This window comes from Pectinophora gossypiella, chromosome 11 (assembly GCF_024362695.1).
Source record: "Pectinophora gossypiella chromosome 11, ilPecGoss1.1, whole genome shotgun sequence".
Classification (NCBI taxonomy): domain Eukaryota; kingdom Metazoa; phylum Arthropoda; class Insecta; order Lepidoptera; family Gelechiidae; genus Pectinophora; species Pectinophora gossypiella.
Window position 1 is genome coordinate 7,654,718 of NC_065414.1, and position 18,709 is coordinate 7,673,426.

General features: G+C 35.2%; 1 protein-coding gene across 5 annotated transcripts in view; it reads left to right on the top strand.

Moving 5' to 3' along the window:
- Window positions 1–1,306: 1,306 nt before the first annotated feature.
- The window catches only part of LOC126370952 (small conductance calcium-activated potassium channel protein), a 248,631-nt gene continuing 231,228 nt past the window's right edge, over window positions 1,307–18,709 (top strand). For all 5 annotated transcript variants that reach the window (XM_050016097.1, XM_050016098.1, XM_050016096.1 and 2 more), the window contains exon 1: window positions 1,307–1,919. The gene's annotated coding sequence lies outside the window, so the exon portion shown is untranslated. The remainder of the gene's footprint in view (window positions 1,920–18,709) is intronic.

Genomic DNA, 18,709 nt, shown 5'->3' on the forward strand with positions numbered 1-18,709 from the left:
ACGTGGACTCACTTTAAGGGCCGTTAATCACCGAGACGTGGTCACGTCGACATTCACCAAAAAAAAAAAAACATATTGAAATGTATGACATGTACTTAGTTAAGAGACTTTTTGTAATTATTTCTTTTTATTTTGGTGCAATAAAGTGTATTTGTAATTAAAGCACATAATAACGGGTTCTTACCGCGTTTAAATGGGGATATGAGACTCCCGATATTTCGACACTGTTGCAAGTGCCATGATCACGGGATATATCATATCCCCATTTAAACGCGGTAAGAACCCGTTATTATGTGCTTTAATTATGATAATAACCGCGTAAACTTAAAACAAAGTGTATTTGTATTGTATTGTATTGTAACTCACTTAGTGACGCTTTGTCAACGAAGCCATTTCAATGTAAATTGTTTGGCGACGTTGCCGACGACGCGACGTGGCCATGTGTATCGGAGAGTTAGTTATTTTCTTTAGACACTTAATCTTGGATTGTGTGAGTTATGGCTGGATACTATAAATACGTAAATGACAATCAACTTGAAAAATTAGCATTTATCAAGCAGCTTTATAGTTTACCAAGAATACTATTATAATAGTCCATTCTGGCAGTTATATCAACATAAACATAAAATAAACACCCTGTATACGTCTCATTGCTGGGCACAGGTCTCCTCTTAATCAAGCTGAGGGGGTATAGAGCATTTTTTGGCGCTTAGGAGGGTTTTTTTACCAACGGTTTAACATGCCCTCCAAAACACGGAATCATCTCACTTTTTCAGACAATCAGGTGATCCAAGCCTGAAAATTCCTTACTAAACAAAGGACAGCTACACCAAAGTAAAACATATTTCAAGTTACTCGGAAAACGTGAGTGTCTGCATACGATAGAACTGATCTAGGAGATGAAATGATTCGCTCTGATGTTGTTATGAAATTTCGTATTCTGCATTATATTTCAGTACGTGATGGTTCATATTATTCACGCATGCATCGCACCAAACTTCTCAGATCCAAAAGATATCTGTCACAGTTAATGCGGAGATCAGAAGAAATCAGTCTGCAAATAACATCTTCATACAATGCATCGGTTTGCATGTGACCTAACAAACCAGATGGTTTGCAGCTTGTTTATTTTGATACCTTCGTTTCCTTTTGATAAACACCAGTCAAGCATGGTGTTTGAACCCGAAACTGAGAAGGTAGTGTCGTCTCTTTCACTCCTATGTGGTAAGGTGATAATTTAAAAAGCTTTTCCAGTTGTGGAACTGTTTCCGTAGAGAGTTCAGTCCGCGATTGTGCGGCAGGGCGAGCGCACGCGTGAAAGAGCCGCCCAAACTCGCCGCGAAAAAATTTGAAACATCGCTGTGTACGTGAGACGTTAATTTATTTTGTGCTTAGTTATAGCTTCGTAGTGTACTCCGTGTGGTCGCCATTTGCAGGCCGGACTTTTGTTGTAGAGCAATTAAATTTTATTACCTTTGACCGTAAGTGGATGTGTGGTGATGAACTCTATGTACAAAGTTTATTTTCATCGCCCGTTTTGTACATAATAGTAGTTACAAACCTTTTAGCCTATCATAAAACACGCAGATGTAATTAATTAGTTTCCAGCACTTTAGAACTTTACCCGTTGGTCCAAAATAGTGACTTAATATAGAAACCTATAATATCGAAACTATATCGCAAAACTTCTCATATCTCGTAGAGTAACTTTATAACTGTGTAAATATCAATTGGAAGTATTGAGAATACTTGATCTGGTGCGTGGACCAAAGATTCAGGTGAACTAGCGTACATTTAATAATATATCGTGTGTGTGATTTGTGTACATAATATAGTAACTATGCGGACGGATTAATAAAACAACACTGCAAGTTTACCGAAGACAACGAAACTAATTGTTATTGATTTTCCAATTACAGGTAAGAAGACATTATTAATTATTTATCAAGCGTTGGTAATTGGTAGGCGTGTAATGTGGAATTATCATTGTGCTACTTTAGTTTCTAGAATAATCGATATAAAATAATGGCTGAAACTTATTATGTATAGATAGTAGACATAAAAGCGATATTAGTTGTATTATAAGCAAGGTGATACGGTGTCTAATATAATGGATGTGTTATAGGAAATGGACTGGCTAATGGTGGCAGCATAACACACTATGCACATAATTGGGAAATGTTAGAACTTAATAATGAATGATATTCTAAGTCTGTTTTCTGGCGACTTAGTACCTTCATATTACAATATTATTTTTTAACCAACTTCAAAAAAGGAGGAGGTCAATTCGACCGTATACAGAGTGTTAGTGACATCGTAACGAATACTGAGGGGGATGATTCAGACCATGATTCTGAGTTAATATAAAGTGGAATTTTCCGTCGCAAAATTCATGATTATTATTTTTTAAATTACTTTCAATTCTATACTTTTGTGTTTTTTAAATTATTTTCCACTTAATATCAACTCAAAATCATGGCCTCAATCATCCCTCAAAGTTTTCGTTACGATGTCACTAACATCCTGTATATATATTTTTTTCATAATTCTATGAGGTAAATGACCGACCAATCATTATCATTGTTTGTATTTGAGTGGGTAAATTTTAATTAGGAGGAAAGTTCGAAATATCCCGGATAGAATTCTAATACGTCCTTATCAATCCCGGATAAGCTTGTTAATGATTACACCACTAGTCCTCATCCCATCTCTGTGTTTTACGGATGAATTTTTCGATCTGTTATACATATAAACGTACTCCATTTTTGACGACATTTAATTTTATTGTAGACTAGCGACCCGCCCCGGCTTCGCTTGGGTGCAATGCTGAGGAAGAAATGAAATTATTTACGTCACATTAAAAACCTCAAAAATAACAGTATTTCTCCACTATTTAATAGATATTATTATACTTACATAATTATAAACCTTCCTTTCGAATCACTCTATCTATTAAAAAAACCGCATCAAAATCCGTTGCGTAGTTTTAAAGATTTAAGCGTACATATGGATATAGGGACAGAAAAAGCGACTTTGTTTTATACTATGTACTATTTGCCGCAGTTGGCATTAACTACTTGACCGAACAAATGGCAAGTGCTTAAAGCTCTCACCCGAAAAGAAAATTTTCAGTTTATAAAACATATTATATCCCAATTGGAGTAGTTAGAGGTACATCCATCGCAAGATGAACTAAGTAGTAAGTACACACACGACTTTGAGCTTTCAGTTAGACTGACATGACCCGAAATGTATATGCATCATGTTATTTCATGTTGTTATGTGGGAAACCTATCAGGTCTATAACAGTTTACGTTTATTATAAAGTACTTTTTAAATAAGTACTTAACATTCCATGATTACAAAATCATCTTTATAGAACCGGCAAAGCGAGACTTTGCTCAAGCTTAATTTTAGACTGGATAGACGGTAGTGATCGATTAGTAACCGCATTGATAGATTGAGATCAGAACCCGGCTGCTTCGTTCTAGATATTGAAGTTGTTATTACATTAGGTTTTCGACTAACCACGTAATGGATGATTGAATGGGATAAAATGTCAAAGTTTGAAAAAGGTAACAGTTACTCTAGTTACTATTATCTCCTCGTTGTACTCGATATTACTTTAGTTACTATGTTAGCTTCGACGCTAGACTGGAAAGCGAATGACACATACATACATAAACTCACGCCTATTTCCCACCGGGGTAAGCAGAGACTATGAAATTCAATTTACTTCGATCCTGACATCTCTTTTGCTTCCTCCAAATTCATCAACCGTTTCATACACGCACGTCGATTCAGAGTAGATTTTGCTGAACCTTTTCTAAGGAAATTTGGCCAATGTACGTCCTTCTAGCGAAGGAAGCGAATAAAGAAACAGAGAACAAAAACAGAAACTGTAAAAGTTTATTATAAGATTAGTGATTATCTAGAAGATATGAATGCATGGGATTAATTGTCTGGGACTTGATATTAGGCAGACAAATTACTAAATTGTATAACAATACTTTAAGTTTATTTTTAAAAGAACGTCTACGACCCTGTGTCGAGGTTTTTCGTGCGGCTTCTTTTCCCCGGCTATACAGGTTGTATATAATAGATAGTAATATTACTATCCGGAGGTCCGAACTAAGTTTCTTTACCAGTTTTTTTGATGAGTGGCAATGATAGGTCATCAAACGTCGGGATCGTTGCGCATATTCATCATCTTCTAGTTCGGACCTCCAGATAGTATTAAGGCTAAGTACTAAGCCAAATATTCAAACAAATCCACTGAAACTGTTGGCTACTGCTCCTGATTATAGGTTTTAATGCGAAAGTAAAATTATCTCACTTGTAAATGGAATTGTCACCCGCAAGATTCCATAAATACACCAATGGCGTGCCGAGTAATCCCACAAATCATCGCGGGAAGCCTTACAAAGACTTATTGACTTAATAGTCGGCACGTAGCTACTGATGTAAGTAAATAATTATGTTAACAGTACTCCATTCCACTACTTCAAATTACAACCAACTAGTGACAGTTAGTGATCTAATGTGATTTGTTTTTTTGCGTGTAAGTACTTTTTATAGCCTTGCCTTAGGGCCATATCTCACTAGGTAATCATGGCAGCGCCACGACGGTCGCGCTACCAACAAAAAATATACATACATAAACATAAACAGCCTATTTACGTCCCACTGCTGGGCACAGGCCTCCCCTCAATCAACCGGAGGGGGTAAGGAGCAAAAAATATGCAGTTGACAATTATACAGTTAAAAATTATGCGCTACCAACGAAAATGATGCTGGTTGGTTGCGCAACCAACAAGACACCAGGTGAGGTATAATTTGTACACAACATCATTACATACGTGTAGCTAGATACAGACTACTTAACTAACTATACAGACTACTTAATTACTCGAACCGAAACAGGCTCAGTGTAAAATCACTGCGTACCTATTAATCGAGTTTGCAAAGTACCTTTCCAAAACTGTTCCCATTAGGAGGCAAATCCGGAATTTTCTTGACTTCACCACTACGCCAAAGAGGTCGTAAACTGTATACTGTGCTTATTCAACTTTATTACTCCGTCCCATTTTGACGAACAACAAAGTATTGGGACAAATTACTGTACCTATGTACGACAGACCGCCGCAAACTTCTTAATGGCGGCCCTAAGTAAGTAAACTGGACAAGTTATCAACTTCTAAATTAAGTTTCAGTGTCACTACATCTTCATTATTGCGATACAAAGGGCCGGAAGCGAGCTCTACAACCTTAGTTGGCTTATTGTATGAAATATTTTACCCGAGAGACCCATTTCATATACCTCTTGTCGTTCCTTTATAGACAAGATACTAGCATCCGTATAAGTTGATATAATCTCCGCTGAAACGAGGGTTTGAAGTTTCTTTTGTAGTTAATTCATAAAAAGATTTTGTTGATTTTGCTAGAAAATTATGAATAGCTTCGGGTTTGCTCTGACACAAAGTGAAAAGATTATTACATTTAACTTTATCTTTTCATGTAGCTTTTCGCTCATTATTATAGAAACGATGATTTAAAAAACACTAGGTTGTTTAGAAAAATACTAAGCAGAGAGAACACATAAAATTTACCTGCTTAATCACAAATTTAAAAGGATAATCTAATAAATATGAAGGTAATCTAATGAACATACACGCAGATATTGCACTTAAGTAGGTATATTTAGTAAACATAAAAAGGAGAAATAAAACGTTAGCCATATAATCAGGAAAGTACTAGACTGAACCTTATCAATCGGATGAGGTACGGACCACAATATGGAGAATCTTGCAGACAATATAGAAAAGTTCATTTACTGAAATTGCGTGATGGTGCATGATGGAAATGAAATTGTTTATTGCTTCTATGCTGTTCTGGGAGCAAATAAAAACATAGAAAACGTTCAGCTGCTTGTCTTCCCGGGCATGTCATAAAAACCGACAGAGGGATTGTGCTGCTAACATGATGGACTAATGTTATGGGCGATAGGCTGATCCCTTATCACCATAAGGTTCATCATATCCAGCTTACGATATCGTATCAACAGTGGCTGCAAGTTGTCTTATGATTACTTGTGGCTCTGTCCATCCCATTAGGGATTACGGGCGTGAGTTTATGTATGTATGTATTGCTTCATGTTGCTATTTTACAACTCGCTCACATCTTCACGTCCCGTTTCATTCAGTTAACTATTCCTACATTAAGCCATCCTGCTTTATAGTATGTTCTTAGACTAACGCTGTTTGAGCTAACAACACAGTCCTTACAAATTGACATTTGAATTAAGCCTGGAACCAGGGAGAATCAAGAATATGTCGTCGTTATTTGTACAAGGAAAGCTTATATAGTATTAGCTCATCACTAGTTAGAGGTTGCAAGATGAATTCGGAGCCCACGCGTCATCCACGCTTTCTGTGAGCAAAATGTGAAAATTATGATTATACAAATCATTTGTTTTATTTCTTCCGAAACGTAACAAACATTTCACTTTTATTTTTCAATGAAAGCGTGTATTAATATAATAAATATATGTAATAATAATAAATAAAATAAATTGTTAAACAAAGTTGTTGACTTTAATGAGCGTTAGTACCCCCGGGAGCGGGCATTTTTGTTTCAGAGCTGTGTTTACCCGGTGTATTCATAAATGATGTTGCTTATACTATCGCAGTGTTTACTTTTATAATTATACTATTAAAACACATCTTATCCTTTTGTTTTCGTTTTTATTAAAGTGTATTCAATAAAAAAATATAATATACAGGGTGTTAGTGACATCGTAACGAATACTGAGGCGAAAGACGCAGACCATGATTCTGAGTTAATATCAAGTGGATTTTTCTGTCGCAAAATTCACAAATTCTTTTATATTTTTTTAAATTATTTTCAATTCTACACCTTGGTATCAACTCAGAATCATGGTCTGCATCATCCCTCAAAGTTTTCGTTACGATGTCACTAACATTCTGTACATAGCTGTGAACGTGTGAAAACTCCCTATTGGACAGTCAAGGTAACACTTCGATTGAACTTTGTTTGACTGTAAAATACTTATGTTATTATGGGCCACTAATATTATAGGTATCTACTAATAAGAAGGAAACCACTGCCCATTTTTCCCTAAAAAAATGCATGGAGAATGCTATACTGACAACAGCGTGGCTCTTAAATTGGTGATGACTTATAAGTTATGTAGAATATGTAGGTACTCTACTTTTGTATACTGCCATGATTGGCTCGCCAACACACCATCACTCTGTACAGGTAGACCGTCCTGCATTGATTGACTATTTGTCTTACTCTGTATTCAAATGACGTATGCGACCGAGACAAGGATAGCAATATATTGATATTGCTAGTGCAGTAGTTCTGTAGTGTATTGACACTACAGAATAATAATAATATAATTAAATCGTAACAACATCGTTTCCCAAAAATAAAGAACTATAAAGTAGGCTGTCTAATACTTACTAAAGTATTCAAACTGACCTTTTGCTTTTTACAAACTGCTATAGGTACGAGAATCATCATCATCAGGCCTTTACATCTTTATCAAGAATATAAATTAGGTATAATAAGTATCAATTGAAGTTATGATGGTTAAGACGAAGTGTTATTTTTACTGGTTTTTATTTTTTTTTATTAGACTAGTATTCATGTCACGTCTAAATACATACACAGTGTCCGAACCAGTGTGCTAACAAGCGTATAACAAGTACCTAGCTACAAAGGTAGGTATAGCTACCTATTTTCACGAACAAATGTAGATAGGTATCTACACGGGCGAAAATCCCCTTTGATTCAATCGCAATCCGTGTAGGCTCTACGATTATTTGATGAGCTCAGTTTATAGTTTGATAGTTATTATCGGTTCCGATCTACGGGTGAAGTTGCAAATTAATTAATTCTGAACGTATAATTATAAAAATCATTTATGTTCTAAAGGATTTTGTCTTTTTATAGCAACCTCAGCACACAATGATTGGAAAATGCGCATAACATGTGCATACAATAAGATACTTACCTGAAAATTAAAAAAAGACCCTCTAAAATAATGTCTTGTAAATTACGCGAATAGCTAATTACTATTAGTTTTTATAGTATTAGTGAATTTTTGATTTTTTGATATTTGCATGCTAATAATAATTAGCAGGATAGAGATTCTGTAACACTGACCTATACCATGTTGTGACTCTGTACCGGTAGGTACATATTCTAAACGAATAAATGATTTCTGATTTCTGAAATTTTAAAATGTAGGTAATGTAGGTAATGGTTACTCCAAGTGGGTTAACCTTGGCTTGCCCGAGTCAGACATTTTGATTTAATTTTCTATTTGGCAATTATGTGCTTACTATCTAACACGATGATGTAAGTGTACCTACTGGTTATTGCTCGAACTCTAGCATAGAAGTAAAAATGAACGTACTGAAAATATTACTTGACATACAAGAATAGTTTACGAGGACTACTCTCGTACGTCTTTCTTTGAACAAATCCGTATAGAAGCCCTTCTCTGAACCCTCAAAGCCTGAAAAATATACCATTAAACATACTCAGGACTTATTTTGAAATAAACTTCTTTATACTAGTAAGCCACAAAGACAGGAATACAAACCTACGTACTTAGGGTTGATACAGATTTGAACTGCAACTCTAATAGGAAAAATGTTAACTGCAAGTGTATATTGGTTTGAAGTCAGTTTCCAGTTAAGATGCAGTTATTTTTATATATTTTTATATCATCTCATCTCAGGCCTTTACATCTTTATCAGATGATTCAAACAGGACGCTGTTTGAACGCCATTTTGCCACAGAAACGTCTGTGGCAACTTTTAAAATGGCTGTAAAGTCCGATGCGAGAGCGACAGTAGCGGCCGCACGACTGGCATTGTAGTTGAGGGTTATTAGATGGTACAGGTGGTAAATCGGACCTTTCATTTCTGTGTCGCCTCTCGCGCTTGTCGGCTAAAATCTGGAACCAGGTTTTATCGTGTGCTTTGCACTCATCGGCCAAAGACGTCCTCTACTTATTCCGGTCACTGGCCAGGTCCTCCCATTTATCGGTACCGATATTTTTATATATATATACATAATATCACGTCTATTTCCCCTTTGGGGTAGGCAGAAGCCACAGAATTACACTTACTACGGTCCTCACACAGCACTTTCACTTCTTCCACTCGCATTAAAAATTTCATGCATGTTCGTCGGTTTAGAGTACCTACTCTTGTCTTTTGTTTTTTTTCCTTCTTTTCCGTGTATTGAATCTAAAATTATTTTTCCAATAGCATTGTATAAGAACTTGTGCAAAAGAATACAGCATAGTTAAAGTTTACAAACTTTGAAAAGACCCTACATTCAAATTGTATTTTACCTTTTTATTCAATTGATGGATTTCTAAAAAATCTCTTTTGCCCCATAAACTTTGTTATAAAACTGATTGAAGTGAGTTTCAAATCTTTTTCTCGACAAATTGCGTCGAACCTGTCAAGACAGGACCGACAGACACAAGGACAGGACCAAGGTCCTTGCCTACGGGCTTAAAGTCAGCTTGAGATTTCCGCGTCCGAAGGATTTGGGAAAAGAAACAAAACAATTAAATACTTGAAGGTCACTATCGCGCCCTACTTTCATCTTCAGATATTTTTATTTAGGTATTCAAATATTTGTTTGACTTTTTATGAGCTATTTTATTTATATAGAAAAGTTTGTATAACATTATTAAGGAAGTAAACATTAATATTTTAGATACAAAATACGGCTGATGATGATGATGATACAAAATATAAGTCCCTAATGATTCTTTACAAGCAACTTAGTCCTGCGCTCTTCTACTAAAGTCACACTATTGATATATGTCTGGTATTTATGTACGTCAGTTTGTTATCTTTTCACGCTTAAACCGCTTAACCGATTTAGATGAAATTTAGTATTCAGAAAGTTTGAGACCTAAGAAATAATATGAGTCATTTTTTTATCTCGGAAATCACCTCCTAAGGGGATAAAAAGGGGATGGAATAAACGTGCTGCGAGCGATAACCCTAATCCACCCTGGAAATCGCGGTTGGGATGCTTGCTTATCTTGTCAGTATGCAAAAAATACTCACTTTCTTCTTTTATCGTGTTGGGTGTGTATTACGTGCTCAGCGGTGAAGGAAAACATCGTGAGGAAACCCACATTGCTGAGAAATGCAATTCCGGAGGTATGTAACCTAACCTGTATTACGCTGGTTTTCCCTTCGCGGGTTGGAAAGTCAGACAGGCAGTCGCTTCTGTAAAAAACCGGAATTGTTAAATTTTCAGATTAGGTTAGCGGACCCTGTGAAAATCGGGATAATACTAGGGAGATGAAAATGATCGTGTGGGTTGTGATGTGGTTTTCTCTCCCTAATGCCAGCAACCCTAGTGTAAAAAAACTAAAATGACATTTGCCAAGATCGACTGTAGCGTTACCATTATCTACATCGTTCGCTCAGTAACCACTTAATAATCCTTATGCAAACCAGAAACCGGCAGACATAATTACACACCTTACCTGTTCCCGTAATTAATGTAAAAGCGGACGGCTTTGTGCGGGTTGATGGAATACCAACAACAAAAGGATAAGACAAACTTGTTGCTCAAAGCTAAGAAACAACTTTCGTGGTCTAGTTGTTAGAGCGCTGGGCTCACCATCTGGAGGCCCGGGTTCACTTCCCGGTGGGGACATAGTCGAAATCACTTTGTAAGACTGTCCTTTGTTGGGCTGAGACATAGCAAGCTGAATCACCTGATTGTCCGGATGATTGAGGAGAGGTGACTGCTCAACTGTGGGTCGTATGTGGGCCATTTATAATAATTTTAATTAAACTAAGGAAAACCATTTACAAAATAAGCAAGCATTACGATTTTTGGAATTCCATCATTGATCCAATGAATTAAATTCAATTCAACTCCTATGGGGCGGATACACTATGGACGAAGTCGCTGGTAACAGGACTAGTGAAAGCAGAAATGTTTATTCTAGCAGCAAACAGCAATGTGACGAATTGAACTTGGTTTAAGTGTCATGAAATATCTTGAAAGTTATTCAAAATGCTCGACATATATAAAGTAAAGTTAATAAATAAAAAAACGATTTATGGAAATTTACCTAAGCTTTGCCATTGTAATAAAAACAATAACGTCATTTAAGAAACTAAATCGGTATTTTAACCTTTAGCGGCTTGTAAATTCAGCGACCAATCCATGTAACACCGTTTAGCTATTTTAAGCCAAATGCCAAGGACTGCAATAGAGAGGGTAAGGAACTGTAACCTTTAATTTTGCGTTACGTTTCCCTTTGTTAAGTTTTGTATTGAAGATCCGTAGTCTAGATACTATTTTGATGACGAAACGCGAAAGGTTATGGTTTGAGAAAATTTTATTAGACGGAGTGCACAGTTCAAACAGATTTGACATTTTTCGAATTTAATTCTTGTACTTATTATTTTAATGAGGAAGAGCTACTAGAGAGAGTAATAGTCCTGAAAAATTACAATTAATAAATACTTTGCATTGCTCCGAACGTTCATGACAGCATAATTATTTTCTTTGAAGATACTAAAAGGGGTTCAAATTGTCTCTACCTTTGTATTTTCACAAACATCTGTCACACATAATTATGTTTTTTTTTCTTGTCATAAAAAGTATCATTCACATTTTACGAACAAATAGCTAGGAAATGTCACTGTAGTTTCAGAATGAACCTTGACATTAGAACTGGCATACACTCTTGCGTCGCCGCCCTTTTTTGCATTAAATAGTATTATATACCTGTATTGTTTCAGCAAAACATTGAAACGATAAATTAATCCCTATAAAGGAACCTACAATGTAGATTTAGGAAAATATTCATCAGAATTCATTTGTTTTACTAAAGGGTTGACACATGTCAGTAAGGGGACAATTTAAAAGCTTTTATGTTTCGAGCTTTTATGTTTAAAGTTAATAATGGAAGGCTTGAGAAATGGGTATTGATGTCACTGCAGCTAAAGTTTTATTAAGTAAATTTAGTTTTTTTGTTTATGAGACTCTACATCTTTGTTTGTTTTCATCTATGTAGAACCCGACCAGAGGGCAGCAGTAACTGTCAGTACTATTCAGAGGCGGAGGACAGGAGTCCAAATACGGCTTTGAAATAGACTACTCTGGGTGCCATCCCATTTGCGTCAGGTAGAGTTACTGCGGGGCGGAAGGCAAAAAAGAAACCACTGCCCCTTTTTTCCCTAAAAAGTAGCATGGAGAATGCTACATTGATAAGAGCGTGGCTCTTGAATCAGTGATATGCATTGCACACTTACTTTTATGTGCGCAAATGCCAAATAGCAATATTGCTTTTTTAGATAATTGCTTCGTTGTGGCCTTTTTGACCCTTCTGGTGAGATGTATTATATCAGTCAAAGATGGAAAATGAATTAAATTGATGTTACTTTATACCATATAAGTACCTACTACTCGTATGTAATAATTAGGAATAGAATAGAATAGAAAAAGTTTATTATAAAAGGACGCCACACACAAAAAAAAAGAGAACAACATCATATATGCATTGTGACAGGTGCAACAAATCACATAGATTACTAGCTTCATGGTTTCAGCTTTTTCCTACTACACAATCGATTTGCCAAATGGTTTGTATTATTCTCCTTTTGCGCTATATATAGGGCCTTTTATTTATTTATTTGAACACAAAAAACAGACACAAGGAGCATACAAAAAAAAACAGATAGTACAGGTCTTTTTTGTTCCTTTGAAATTAATTAATACCCACAACAAAACACTTCATATTTAAAATTCATATAGAAATAATAAAGTAGTAGTATCTAAACGTTCTATTAATATTTACGACGACGATATCGAGTCTATTATACAGGGTGTTAGTGACATTGTAACGAAAAATTTGAGGGACGACCATGATTCTAAGTTAATATCAAGTGGAATTTTCCGTCGCAAATGTGTATAATTACATACACATACATATACTTTATTACGTGAGTTTATGTCATAAACTATTATGCTATTTCCCACCGGGGTAAGCAGAGACGATGGAATTCCATTTATTTCGATCCTGAGACATTTTTCTTGCTTCCTCCACAATCATCAGTCGTTTCATACACGCACGCCAGTTCAGAGTAGATCGAACTGAACCTTTTCTAAGAACATCTCTAATTTAGTCAATCTACCTACGTCCTTCTAGGTCTTTCCTCGGTCAGCCCTACCACAAACCTAGATAGTTTTTTTAACACAAAATAGATGTATTTCGCGATGACCAATTTCACTTGATTTTAACAGAGAATCATGAGCTAAATCATCCCTCTCAGTATTCGTTACGATGTTACTAACACCCTGTATGTATAACGAAAGCACAAAAAATGCCTCGTATACAAGTACTTTTAACTGAAGGTCACAGGTGGCCCTTTATAAAGGGTGGCAGGCCTTTTTACGCCCTTGGAAGAGATTTGCATGAGTTTGGAAACAGACAGATTTTCGGTCACCTGTTTTATTCCGTGAATAATGAGAAACAATATTTTTTTTTTCACAATTTTGTTTAGTATAAAATTAGAATCATTTTACATTATAATCAAGGCAAATCAAGGAATAAATGAGGCTGACTTAATAAAAATCTGAAATAATTTTCTTACACTTTGATTGGTGAAGAGAGTCATTTATTCGCAATGTTATTCGGTAAAGTGAAAAATTAGGTCACACTTTTATTCGGTTCGGAGTAATTTTGCTCCAGCCAAGTAGTGAATGCCATGCGAGGGTTCTCTACGATAACTCAAGTCACGGAAAAAAGGTTTTCTTTACCGTAGGCGGCTTCTTGTTACGAAATAAATTAGCTGAAATTTGTGGCTTCCTGTTACCAACCGAATGGAATACGAAATATCTAGTTTCCGTGGGCTTGATTGTAGATATTTAGTCTACTTAACTGGATCACTTATTAACTTATTACTTTCTCAAACCTTTATTTTGTCCCTTTTATCAATATTAAAGTTTTAATGATTCTATGGGAAGTTAAGTGAGACTCACAGTAGTCTTTTTTTCCATAAAGCTTGACATCAAGTTGAAGTCTAACTAAAATACTTACATACAAAAATCATTTAATAAAGTAATTTAATTTTGGATTCAGGTACCAGTATCGTACGCATTTATTCTTTATCATTCTTAAAGTCGTAACGCTGACAGTCCTTTTAAAATCCAAACTCCATTGTTTTATTATTGTGTCTGGAAACCTCGCCTTTACGAGGCTAAAGCAGAAACAATATAACAAACTCACCTGTAAGTACTTACAATATTTCCTTCTCTGAAATGAACTATTGTAACGGGTACCATTTACTTATGCATATTAATGTTCTATGTTGTACAGCGCCCTAAATACATTACGATCGTATTTTACTGTACTAGCAATTTATTATCGACACAACCGTTGGGAAAGCACAGGTGCAGATTTGGGAACATAAATGTCGTGTTTCTAAACGACGGTGCCATAACATACTTCTTTTTAATGTAGTCGTTCTAACGAACATTCTAAATAACTTTGCACTATGAGTAATGTTTATAGTAATAAACAGCCTAATATATTTGTTTATCACAGATATTTATATCCCACTGCAAGGCACAGGCATGTCCTTTATTTAGTAATCCTTAACTTGAAGAGATATGGAGCATATTCCAACATACTGCGCCATTGCGTATCGGTGGTGTTAGGGCTAATAGTTGTACCATATGCCAAAGTTTTGAAACCACTTGAAACGCTCCAAGCCACATTTTACCTACACCAAACCATTGCCTTGAAATTCACTAATAAAATAGAATATCCGCGTAATTTGTAACTTGTCACTATGAACGAAAATGTGAAGCGGCATTACTTTTTCTTTTTTGTGTTTCGAGAGGCGGGTAAACATTTAGGTTACTAGAAAGGTTAATAGTCAAAGGGCTTACCGTTTTCATCTGTTACTCGCATATAAATTTCTTTTCACTCTAATATTTTATTTCTCTACTGGGAAGAAAAAACATAAAATGCATTCAGATGTTTATCTTCTGTGGAAAGAAGAAGAAGAAACACTATGAAGCGTAACTAAACTAATACTAAATGCAATGATGGACTAAGTAATATAGAGTCCAAAAAACTTGCAGCCACTTTTGAGATAAAGGCCTTGGATGGATGTGATGAACCGTATATTGTGACGGATGATCAGCTCATTTACCATTATTATACTCCATCATATTAGAAAGGATACAATACCAGTCTGTCTGAATTGTAAAAGGTGCAAATCAGTTTCATCAAAAATTACACTTACGTCAATAGCAATATCAGCGAGGATATTTTTTGCGTACAATGTTCAACCGACCTTAAACCTGCTATTTATAGAATGTGTAGGTCTAGTGTCTTTATTGAACGTCAGTATATCAGATAAATTGGCAATATAAAAGCTATATGAAACCACGGAACAAAGCTTTTTTGTCAGGTGTTGTTTGAGATTGAGATATCCGTACACAAAAAATACAACTAAACTTTTGTAATACCTTTCCGTTTCTTCTTCATAAATACTTTCCATAATATTCTCCGATGCTGTTACAATAATATCATCCGTATGAACCATCTTTTCAGTTCTACTCCACAATTATAATCTTGATACACCACTTTAGAAGTCTACATTCTCATTGAATCCATCATAATGATACATGCTTGTCGGTTCAGAGTCTAATCAACACGGGGAAGACCTCATAGAGGGAAATCAATACACCCTATTGAAGCTTTTTCGACACCTTGATATTTTCATGCTTTACTGGCAACATCAAAAAAATCAAAATTGCTGGTGGATCTACCCATACACTAGTCTTCCTCGAGAAGTAGTAGTTATAGACTATGCCAACAACCCAGCGTTCCTAGCCTAGGTAAAAGTTTCTGTTTTCTCGAACGGATATGCAGAGGTCTATGGTAATTATATCCACTTGGGGCTTGTTGTCATTAACCGGACACAAAAGCAATGTTCAGGTGAAAGCAATGTTTTAAATTTGATCGTGGACTCAACCATTTACTCAGATTGGTTCTATTTATTGGCGACCGCGTATAATGACGTGTGTAAGTAGCGCTACGCAGGTCTTCAAGGTAACGGTCGGCAACGTGACCGGTAATCTCATTTCCCCTTAATGAAGACAAATGGAGCATAAAAATGTTTCGGATAAAGGTTCGCCTGTTTCTCGTTTGTACACGTACTTGTTTTAATCGAATGTTATTGTTGTCGAAATTGGGTCAGGTGGAGAATAAAGCTTAGAGGTAATTAAAGATAAATCTTTCTTTTGTTCAAATTATTTTTGTAGATGACAGATATTTTAGAGTCAAGTAAAATTAGTCAAAAAGGTAAAAGCATGGTTGACTTCTAGATAGACGCTTGTCTAAAAAAATATTTATACCTTGAAAGATTACTATAATAATTATAGACATCATTTCCACCCTGTTTACGCCGCTTGAAATAAAGATTTTTATGTCTGTTAAACTTACGAACTTAATTATTGTTTTACGAAGAAGTGGCAGACGTAGATAAATTGATTACGTAAATTATTTTAATTTATTTAAATTGTTAATAAATTACTTTTGATAAATCTGAGATGGAACAGAATCTGTGAGCTCTGAATATAAAATAAGTATTTTAATTCCATATAAATATATGGATAGAACAAAAAAAAAAAATTCACTTAAGTATTTTTCCACACTCACATTTTTTGAATTTAGGTAGATATCAGAATTCTTTGTTGGTGTAAAAAAGAATTATTATATTATTTTTTTCCCGGAAAACAATAATGTAACAAGGAAATCTTTATTAAGTACGTTAGAGCCTGTCCCAAGTGGAAACATAATTGTGCAAAGGAGATCATCGGATTTCGGCCCAGAAGTCAAAGTGCCGGCCAAAAAATAATTTTGCTATATTCCGTTAGATCTTATCCGTCTGAGTATTTATTACTATGGCACCAAAGCTGTAGGGTCAATATCTTCGGTTTTATTCGAATTAAAAGAACTGTATTTTTCATACATTTTTGGTGAAAATGTAAAGTGCCGGCCAATTAACAAAAATGGTATATATCCTTAGAACTTATCCGTCTGAGCATTTATTACTATGGCACCAAAGCTGTAGCGTCAATATTTTCGGTTTTATTCGAATTAAAAAAAAAACTTGTATTTTTCATACATTTTGGTGAAAATGTGAAGTGCCGGCCAAGAAACAATATTGGTATATCCCGTTAAAACTCATTCATTTGACCATTTATTATTATGGCACCAAACGTCTATGACCATTATTTTGGCTTTTATTGGACTTTACGTTTTAGTTTCTATGTGAAAAGTGCCGGTCAGCAAAAACACATGTCAAAACTATCGAGAAGATACCTGTAAACATTGTTCACTATGACAATAAACGTGTATGACCATTAGTTTGGCTGTTGTTGGATTTTTAAAACCTCGATTTTTGATTTATTTTGTTATAAAATAAAATATGACAGGCGCGTTATTTAAAGGATCGTCAGAATGTTTATTACTATGACATTAAACGTCTATGACCACTATTTTGAACTCAATTAGATTTCTCCAAAATCTGGAGTTTTCATAGATACCTACACTTTGGCGAAAAAAGTTTTATCTGGCGATAATGCAGGTAAAGGCGTAATATAGTGGTCGTCATTGGACACATTTTTATAAATCAAAAATAGGTTTTCGTTTGACCACTATCTCACCTGATGGTGATACACGCTTTAGAAGCTTATTTTTTTTTTTAAGAAATGTGAGGTACTGTGCTATATCGGCCGAGTAGCACCAAGACATTGTGATCGGCATACATGCAAAGTATAACTGCCCGACTCCTGTCTTCCCTAACAGCTTCTTCAGACGTCATGCCAAAATACGAGTTTCGTCACTAGATGGCAAGCTTATCTTTGGAGGGTGGTAACCATCTACGATCAAGATGAATCAATACCATAATTCAACCTAAACTTAGGCCGTAACGTTGAGTCGAATGCAAACACTACAGCCAACGTCGTATCTAAAATCAGATAGTATTAATATAGAAGTTCACCTAACAACACACAAAACAATAACACAAAGTATTTATCTGACTAATAACTAGTCATTGGGAAAGCTCTGCTTGTTGTCATTGTTAAAATGTATATAAAAAAAAGATTTTTTAAAAAGTCCAATAAACGCCAAAGTCTACATTTGGTAATATAGTAAAAAAATACGTTTCAAGTAATTTACCAAAAGATTTGACAAAATAATTGTTTCGCTGGCTGACATTTTCCCATTTGAACCAAAACGGAAAGAGAGACGAACAAAAGTCATAATAATGGTCAAAAATGTTTCGCGCCAGATTATTAAATGTTCTAAAGGTCCTTTGTAATCCGCCGTACCGCATTTTTTGCCCAAAGCACTTTATTTTTAAACAAAATAAATAAGAAATCAATATTTTTAAAATAAACTATAAGCCAAACTAATGATTGTACACGTTTGGTGCTATAGAAAAAAATGTTAATAGGCATCTACTCGATACTCTCTACATGGTATTTTTGCTGGTCGGCACTTTTCACATTTGAACTAAAACGTAAATTCCAATAAAAGTCAAAATAATGGTCATAGATGTTTGGTGTCATATTAAAAAATATTGAGAAGCAACTATTA